This window comes from Betta splendens, chromosome 2 (assembly GCF_900634795.4).
Source record: "Betta splendens chromosome 2, fBetSpl5.4, whole genome shotgun sequence".
NCBI lineage: Eukaryota > Metazoa > Chordata > Actinopteri > Anabantiformes > Osphronemidae > Betta > Betta splendens.
The window spans coordinates 19,419,239-19,429,818 of NC_040882.2; positions in this window are offsets into that span (position 1 = coordinate 19,419,239).

Consider the following 10,580-nt stretch of genomic DNA (forward strand, 5'->3'; position numbering starts at 1 on the left):
TTGTCCACTAATCACTAAACTCCATCTATATTCGGCTGCTTTATTCATATATTTTAACCTGCTGGGAGTCTGCAGAGGCCTTGGAGCTCAGTAATGATTGCTAGTACGGAGAGTCAGCAGGAATAAAATGGAAATCATGAGGAAGAAGGGCTCTAATCAATACGGAGTTTTCAGGGTGAACTTTGATTAAAAGGACAACAGAGAGACATAGGGAGGCAGATAAGCTGAGTGCGGTGAATGGATGGATGAACCGGCTACAGAAGACAGGAGACAGATGGAGGAGAAAGTGACAGATGGAGAGAGATGACAGGACGAGCGGTGTCTTCTTGGGAGGGATGAAGAAAGTGAAAATTGTGTAACAGTCTGAGTGAGTGAGTGCAGAGTGGCACCTTTTGTTTAAACATCGTCTCAGCTGCAAAGATAACTGTTAGTGACTACAGTGATGCTAAGGCTTGGTAGAATTCACAGCAAACAAAGACTGAATCTAAATCAGATAATACTTGAATAAAAATACCATCTTAATGGCTGTAATGTCATTGAAGTGAGTACAGTTACTGTATGTGGGAAGTTAATGTACTGCGTTCTGATCACTGGGGATGTTTGCCAGCAGAGTCAGCTTCTTGATGACGAAGTGTCACACAGCTGAAAACAAGCATGTTTCCCTCGGCTTGTGACACGGTGGCATTTTAAAGATACATCACTAAGGCAGCAAATAGCACCAGAAAAATATAGTTGTAATGAAAATGTCGAGGTGGATTTATTACTGCAAAGTGTGTACGCTGATGGTTCTCTGTGCAGTCAAGGCATAAAGCTGAGACACGTCTTTTGAGTTCTTTACATGAAGCCACTAGCAAAATGACTAGAGTAAATGAGGTAAAATTTAGCAATAATCTGTGTGTCCTTGGAAGATTGTGATGACGACATGCATCCAATCTTTCATGTGATGTAGCGTAGGCTGAGTTTGTGTGGGGACAAACACAATGTAAAAATAACTAAATTAAAAACCACATAGTTTTTTCCATGCTTCCACTAAGTGTCAACAACTGTGCACGAGTGAAAATCACTAAACGGCAACAGGCGCTGACCTGAAGTGCCACTCTCTTAAAGGAGCGTGGCCCTTTAAGAGCATGGATCATGGCTGTGTTCCGTTTAGCTGTGCCGGCGGAGCCCTCTGTGGGCACTGCCTCTGACGGCACAACTGATGTGGTGAAGACATTCATAATTATATTTGGTGCACATGCGGGAAAGTTCTAGAAGTTCACTATGAGGGTGATGTCTTCCGTGTCTCAAATATTTTGTACATACTGTATGCATTGTCATTAGTTCTTAGCTTAGCATTAAAACAAGCGGGGCTCCACCCAAAGGGAAGAAAATACATCTCTAAGTGATTTAAACTGAGATTTCAACTGGTTAGAGGAGCCGGGCTACATTTGGAGCCCATCAGGGCCCCAACTGCTTTTTCTGGATTAATTTTTGTTATGACTAGATATGAACATGGGAGTAATAGTGGTCTTATCATGGCCCTTTAAGCACTAAATCAGTACAAGAAAGCCCTGTTTCTACTAAATTAGACATTTTCAGGTGGAGGAACGACGGTCGATGCTGTCGGTGGTCGATCGCCCACACACTTACAAACATAAATCAACCACAACAAGGTATCAATGATACAGCAATGCTCAAAAAAGATAAAAGCAGTATAGTAATTTAAGGCAGAGAGAGGTCATCACCCAGATGGGCAGAAAGGAAGAAAGCAAGAAATGTAAAAGGTATGAAAGAGTAAAAGAGGGGCAAAGAGATGAAAGCCAGGAGTGATGTAAGGCTGCATAAAGGTCGAGAGATAGGACTGGAGCTTTAAGTCTCCAGAGTGATTTATCAGTGCCACTGGGAGCCTTGTGTGAGTGTGGGAGAGAGGGAAAGAGCTGAAAACAAAAACACAACGAAGGGATCCATAAAAGTACCTGAGCCTTTGTCAGCGTGAGTCTTAGAAGGATCCACGAGCATGTTTGTGTGTGAGAGAGTAGAAAAACACAAAATGAAATATGAGTTAAACACAAACAGAGAGCAGGCGGCCGCCGGCTGTTCTGCTTCATTGTGGCTACACACACACACACACACACACACACACACACACACACACACACACACACACACACACACACACGTTTGTGTTTGTCATGTTGTGGGGACAGAAACACACATTTTCTTAAACAACAATGGACATTTGGTTTGTGGGGACATGTCATAGAATTGAGGTGTGGTTAGGTGTGTGCACCCTGACTGCTTACTGAGTTGCTTATTGATGAACTGACTGCTGACACATGTCCCATCAGGTTTTGTTTTGATTTGATTTGGTGCTTCTTGTGTCCGTGCTGTTTCAAACTAAGACAAACACGCCCACGCACTGTCTTGACCTTCTTTGCTTTTACTTTCTCCATGAAGCTTGTCATAAATACTGTTTCTGTTAACCGCATTATTGTTTTAAATGATAATAAAGCAGATATAGTTATCAGTGTTCTTATGGACAACCTGCACGTAGCTGTTGCTCACACCCCTGCAGCTTAACTCTGGCCTCCATCTCTCATTATGTGACACAAAAACATTTCATTAAAAGCAGCCACATGTATTCACTACAAGACCACCAATCACTTCAGTGGTTGTGGTGAGATTGTTCATTTATTCTGTCCCGACCCAGGAAAGTGGCCAAGTGTCGGCTATATGAGTGGTTTGTTTTACTGCCACAAGATGAAAGATCCCAACCTCACCCTCAATTTGCTGTTAAACAATTCGAGACTGATCTGCTGTTTATAGGTTGGCAAACACTTATTTTGTCTTCTACTGTGCCAAAGATACACACACAAACAAACTACTGTACCACCAACCTTTATAATCACCAAATAATCCTGAGTTTGACTCGCCCTTGCTATGTCCTCTCCAGCTACTGTATGTTTGTGTTCATATGTGGACCGGTTACCAGATACTGCTGGGTTTTATAAAAGTTAACATAATATTAGGTCATTTAGCAGTTTTTTTAATCAATTTTGTTCAGCTACTAAAAGAACATGGTCACACTTAAGCATGCCTAAAGCATTTCTTAAAGGTGCACTGGGGTGTATGTGGACACCGAGAAGTTTAGCTTAAATTTTCCCTTGTTCATGTTTAGCCTAGCACTTGTTCATGTTTAGCCTAGCCCTTGCTTACCTCCAGCTGAGTCCTCTGCCCATGTTAGCCATGCGTTGCGCTGCACGTACGACATGCATTGGTGCTGCTTGTTTGGTTAGTTCCAAACAAGTAACTGCTGTTCTGCTCAGCCATGTTTTGTTCAGCTCTGCTCATGCCATACCTAGCCTTTTTGTTTAGTCTTACTCATGTTTTTGGTTTATCTATTGCAGTGGTTCTTAACCTTATTGGAGGTATTGAACCCCACCAGTTTAATATGCACATTCACCGAACCCTTCTTTATTGAATAATTCCCACCAGGCTACACCGCTACAATAATAATGAATATTTGCTGTTTTCTTTTACATGTTTTTATGACTGTAATGTTATACCGTAACACCGCAGCAGTGGCAAAAGAATTCAACCTCATTCAGCAGGTAGAATCCATCCCTGAAAGGTAGCGCCCAACTCACAGGCCAGGCGATAAAGCCACTTGGTTTGCTCACCAGTCTTTGCACCACCAAGTCTTTTCTTTGCTTTGGTTAAGGAACACCAGTGTCAAGCCCATCGTGTATTGACTCTATGATATCATAGATCATACAGACCCCCAAACTATCGTATAAATATGATAATTATTGTATGTCTGGTAACACTGGCGCCCAATTCCCTGCAGCACAGATTGACTAAGCAATGTAGTGGGATCATTGGTAGTCAATGATCGCCAAACGGGGCGTGTCATCATGAATCATATGAGTCAGGAGCGTGTCTTGTGTCTTGACCTCCACCGAAACCCTGGGACTGACTTAGGGAACCCCTAGGGTTCGATCGAACCCAGGTTAAAAAACACTGATCTATTGCTTTAAGTATTTGGTTGATTAAAAAGACTGATTTTCATTTATTCATGGCAAACTCTGGCTCTGACTCAATCCAAACCCTCAGCAATAGATGTTGTCCACTATCTTGGATGGTGGATTGTGACAATTTCATCACTACATGTACACAATGTCTAATCTCTAACATGCGGTAACACAAACACACTAAAACGCACACCTGTTTGTGGTAAATTATTTGCTCTTATTTGAAATAGTGTATGTGTTTTGGACAGTATCGTACAGCGGTTGCCCTGCGACTAGCCCCATAGCTGGTGTGAATTTAAATGAGAGAATGAGGGCTTGCACTGAACAAAAGGAAGAGAAGAGGAGGGCCACAGGAGGAATCACTGCTTCAGGCCGTTTCCCCTCTTCTTCTGTCTCTTTTTCTCCCTGTGGCCCTGTTCTGAAAAGGGAGGAAAGGTTGGATTATCTCCCGGCCTTTTGTTTCGCTTTCACTCTTACTGTTTTGCTTCATCAGTTTTAATCTGTTCAACCTTTGAGCAGCTCTTTTCTATTTATTGTTTTCCTTCTGGTTTATTGCTGGTGGCCTACATCCCTCAGTCACTTTCACTTTTTATTATCATTTCATTTCCACTGCACTGCTTTCCCTACGTATCTCTCTCCATCTGCTTCATCTGACTATTTCTGTAACCACACACACTATTGCTGACTTTTGCCTCCATCATCTCCCCTTCTGTCCATCCCAACTTAGAGTGATTGTTGTCTGATGTGACTGTGGTCCCAGATTAGATCTAACCCTGCCTCTGTAATCAGCCCTTCATGCCCCAGCTCCTCGCAGATAATCTCCCTGTGTTCAGAAACCAAAAAATCTGTTGATACATCTGTTTTTTGTTTTTCACTGTAATACATTTAAACTTTCACCATGGAGATGGCGCTAGCTTAGAGCACAGTCCATTTGGATGCTGCATGTACACAAAGGTAAAAATCTTGTTGTCAAAAGTATTGTTCTGGAAAATATTGTCAAATACACCACAGCAGAGTAATTACTCCTCAGTAGCTCTGGTACACTGTGCATAAGAGGCATTTAGGAAACAGAGCAGAGTGTAATGTAGATCAAATCTGTAGAAAAAGTTGCTTTGATTAGACAAATATTCATTTTCCTAAAGAATTCATGGAGACAGCTTGAACTTTTTTCACCTTGTGATTAAAATAGAAAAATCCTTGGGGCAGCTTTTACAACCTGCAGTCCTCAATTCATCATTTGATTAGGATTACAATAATAATAATAATAATGATAATAACAGAAGTGTAGTAACAGATTGCTTTAGTCGCTGTAGTGGGTTTGTCAGTAGGCTCACATCTAGGATTGTGTTGCAGTGGGATTAGTGTTTTCTGCTTACTTGTGTGGAAAACCTCAACACTAAATCACATTTGTATGGTACCAGAGAGCTTTTCTATCCATATGGTGGAAGCTTGCTGTCTCGTTTTGTCATGTCACCAGGGCCAGAGCTGCTTTCCAACAAATTAATATTCATCAATACGGCTTTAATCTCTAAAATTGGGCTATTTTTCACAACTCTGCCTCAGCTGCCTATGTTTGTGTGTCAATATTGCAAATTGGAGAAAAAAGAAGAAGATAAATAGAAACATGAAAAAAATTTGGCGACAGAAAGAGGGGCGAGAACTAATCAAAGACTTAAAGACTATAATAGATTGGAGTTGTATAAGAGAGGGAGAACGGGGACAGGGAGAAAGAGAGACAGAGTGAAAAAGACAGCTGTGACATCACAGCCAATTTAAGTAGGTCAGTCACTGAGTTATGACGTCATTTACACTGGAATCAGCCCAGTGGGCCAATCACGTGCAGGGACACTCCCCCATCGCTCACAGCCACAGGAAAGTGCACTGCACCCCTCATCCATCCTGATTTCTGCAGCTGTCTTAAATCACACACACACACACACACACACACACACACACACACACACACACACACACACACACACACACACACACACACACACACACACACACACACACACAGCCAATCATGAACACATGACTACTCTAATCTCCTGGGTTGTGCTACAACTTTTACTTGTTGACCCCCGTCTTCTTCACCTTCTTCCTGCCCCCCCGTTTCCGCTCTAAAAGTCTCTCTAAACCCTCTTTACTGTGTCAGATGATTCTGAAGAGGACACAGGGTGCAATAAAGCACAGATAGTTCTGATTTTCATTTTTTCCACTCCACTCAAGCTTTTCTGTGTGTGCGTGAGTGCGTGCGTGTGTGTGTGTGTGTCTCAGATTTACATTTATAGTGGTGACGAGAATATTGTCAAAAATGAAAAAAAAATCTGTATATATTCTTTTTGTGCTGATGTTTAAGTCCTTATGGTCTATTTGTAGGGAAGCACGCTGGTAGGAAACAGGAGAAGGAGAAGGTTATAAGCAGTTTTGTGTATATTTTTGGGGGATGTTTTTGAGTGTTTTCTGTGCTAGAAGGTCAAAGGGCACATACAGGGAGAGAGAAATGCATGACATTTGTTTGGCATTTATTTCCAAGCTTTTATATTTAACGTGTTTTCTAAACTATTGTGACTCAAGCTGAGCAGGTCAGTAAGGTGCTATACTGAAGTTCATAGAAGTACTGTTCAGTAAGTAAATGAGGGACACGGGTCAAATAGTGTGTGTTTGTGCTATAATCAAACACAAGCCTGTACAGTAAACATACAACAAGGCGAGATAAGGGAAAACACTTGACTTAGATTTCTAACGCCGATCATGACTGGTTTGTCTCACTTGTTTTTATTTTAGTTCCGTCAGATAAAGCGTTTGTGAATAATCCTCCACTATGCGATCAGAACGTGCACGAGACCTGAAAGATTTCTCGCCATGAAATGTGTAAATGCTTAGTATGGGTGCAGGTATTTGCAAGTGGAACCGCTTGCAGCCTAAGACAGAAGAAGCTCAGCTCATATTATTGAGGTCACATGAGTAATTCACTGCACATTCCCGCTGTTGCGTAAGGAGGCAGTTAGAGCATTTGTGGCGTTCCTTACTATTTATTGCCATTCACATCAACACCAGGACTTGTGGCTCTCCTTCTTTATACTACTGCCTTTGTATTTCTCTTGGATTCTTGTTCTTCTTCTGTTTCAGACAAAGCTGAGAGGAAGGACTTTTGCCAGATTTTTAAGCATATAAACGGAGAACAGATGGTGTGTTTAATATTCTAGGATAATATCACAGTGAGATCAGTCTGTAGCTTCTGCCAGTGTTGTTGCTGTACTCAGTGTCCCTGTCTCATTAGTATCAGGTCACAAGAAGGATCAGAGAACAGAACAAGGTGTCCATCAGCAGCCAAAATGTCCTTGAGCTACACATAGATATTCATCCTCACGTTTTGCTTCTGTGTTTACTTGTAGTTTGCTTCACAGCAACAGCATTTACTTAGTAATAGATGGACAAATATCACAATGTAGAACCACTTTGACCAAGTATGAGTCTAAAATCCGACCTAAGCAACAACACAGAACTATTATCAGCAAAACTGCAATAAAACAACTGTAAAACAATTGTAAAATTTTTGAGCTTTAAATAATGTTTTTTTTAACCCTTACTGTAGGTGAAAATGTAGTGGTAGCCTTTTTCGAACTACAATTAACGACATTTACATTAATGCAAATACACTTACTGTACAGTACATCTTATGCTGAGAGCATTATCTTGCCACATAATCAAGGTCTGGTTTGAGTGCGATTGTGGCCTCACTTACACGTGGAGCTGTAAATGTGAAGGCAGTTAATCACTCTAGGTAAGTGTGTCAGTGCAGAGGCAAATGCTGTTTTTAGTCTGTGTCGGCAGGTCATGAAATGTTGAGTGAAGAGTTTTAGAATGAATATTCAACAATAATAATAATATTAATAATAGAGGAACAGAACAGAAACAAACATTCGTTTGTAGTATTTTCATGTCAAAAATCTCTTCGAAACAATGGAAATAGTGCTCCATCTATGGAGCACAGGAATAGGTTTGACATGTGTGAGCTGTTACAATAGATTAAATTACACATTGGAAAATAGTACAAATTAAACTGGCTTTGGAACATTTGTGTTCCGTTTTTTCCCTTCTAATTTTCTTTTCCTTCTCTCAGCATTAACCCCAGAGAACTGTTGCCGGCAGGAGGTACATGTAGGCCGTGTGCATATAAAGAGCACATGAGGTCAATTACAGTTATTAAACAGGACCTGGGTGTTCCTGATGAGGGCGGCCGTCAATAGACAGGAAGCAGGCAGATCAGAACGGAACGCTGACTTATTCAGAAACAGCTTTACACAAAACAAGGACCAAGCAGCAAAATTGCCAGAGGGAAGCAAACAAGTAGGAGACGAGGAGGCAGACTTTAAACAACCCAGATTCAACATCTTCAAATGATGAGAAAGACAGAAGCTTAAAGCAGGCTGAAGTCTTCAATCTCAACAAGGAACAATACTGTACATGCCTGACATTGATTTGGCTGTAGCAAGCTGCAAATCCAGAGGATCAAAGGCCTCAGTGTCCTAAGCCTAGTTTCTGTCCCTCTAAAGAAATATGGATGATTCAAACGTAATAGAACTGGTCTGAGGGCCATAATCAATGTGTGTATTTGCATTTAAAAAGCATGGACAACATGGCACAAGAGGATCAGCTGATAACGTGATCATAAAACTGATTGTTGCCCTTAGGGCTGATGGTTGATGATTTGAGGACCTGAAAATCATTGCAGTATATATCTACAGAACAGTTATAATTTAATTGGTTATTATCTTATTATATTTTATTATATTATAGTATTGTTCTAGTTTTCTGGTTACCATCTCCCCAGTTTTGGTTTAGTCACAACAGACAAATGGGTGAGACGTAGCATTAAGTGAGAGTAATATTTAGCTAAAAGCCGGATATGTCTCTGAGGCATTGGTAGAAACCAAAATACCAGGTAAAACACATCAATTCATCAAGCTGCCACAAGCTCAGCCCCAAATGATTCCTAATGTTGCTCCATAACATTTTGTTCTGGACAGTCACTGAATCAATGCAAAATGAACTTATTTTTAAACCGTGCTCAGAGCAAAGGTGACCTTACAGTAATATGTGGGCGACTGAGCAATAAGTGAGACCACAGCGTTTCTCTATCCTGGGTCTGATGCTGTGACTGGTGACCTCAAACTCTATGGTACAGTACCATCTCAACAGTCCAAGTGAGATATACAGCTTTAAAAAATACAAGTATTGAAAAAACACACACAAACTGATTACTTGGCAGCATCTGTTTATTTTCCACTCTTGTCACAATGAAACAAAAATGTTGAGATATTTAGTTAACTAGTGACCCATAATGTTATTTGTATTTTGTAAACAACGTCAAATCGCCTTAAAGATTTACTTTGACTTTTTTAAAGCGTTTTCCTGCCATGGCTGCTTGGAAGTTTGATTTATTTTGTAATTAGAACCACACACAACAATGACATTATGATGTAATGACACAATCTGGACTACACTGAAGAAAGACAAAATCAGAATATACTAGATTTTTATATTGGTTTTAGCTTATATTGCTTTAATTACTGTTTAGTGTAAAGTAGTAGAGTAGTAGTAGTAGTGTGTAGTGTATATTCAGTTCAATATTCATAGTGTTTACAGTCATGTCACAGTGAGAAAGCTTGTGCAATAAAATTCTTCCTTTTTCCATTTATACTGAAGGCCAAATACAAAACAAACGGCAAAGGGGAAACAAATGGGTCTAAGATAGATAAATATTAAGAAAAACTATGCTCGATAGAAACATGAATTATTGACACTGTGTGAATACATCTAAATATTTTTTTTTTCTATTTATCTAATTTATTTCTATCAATATACCAGTTCATGAAAATGACAAAGGCTAGTTAACAAGCTCCTAAAATATAAATGCGAATATTGAGTTCTTTAGGTCATGCTACTAATTTAGTGCGTTAATAACAAAATCAACTCCGCTAGCTAATGATGCTGAGTCATGTCATGTCCATAACAGCAATCGGATGTTCACAGCTTACGCTGGACCTCCACTATGGCCGCCAGAGGGTGCGTTACATCACCCAAAGCCCTCTAATCCAGCCAGACTGCACAGCTGGTGGGCCAAGATAAGCAACGTCCACTGACATGTAAGTGTAACCGTTGCAGCCGTTGCTTGTGTTCATGTGTGTAAATAAATCAGGAAGTACTGTGACCAAACACCTTTTTAACCCTTGACCTCGCGACTTTTGTTAAAATGGGAGCGAAACTTTTTAGTGCATGTTTGAACAAGTCCATTGTTTTACGCCGAAATCAGCGCGGTAACACAACGACTTGTCTAAGTGGACATCGCTGTGCTCGTGTGGAACAAATATCTGGCTCACCACAGCCTGACGGGAGCACGGGCTAGAGGATCATTATGTAAGGTGGTATTTAGAACGACAGAGAGATAATCAACCATGTTGCAGATAACATACTGAGTGGGTTTTATTCCAGACCACTCCGACCGCTCCAGAAACTGAATTGTATTATCCACAAAGTAGCTGTTGGCAGGTAATGTTG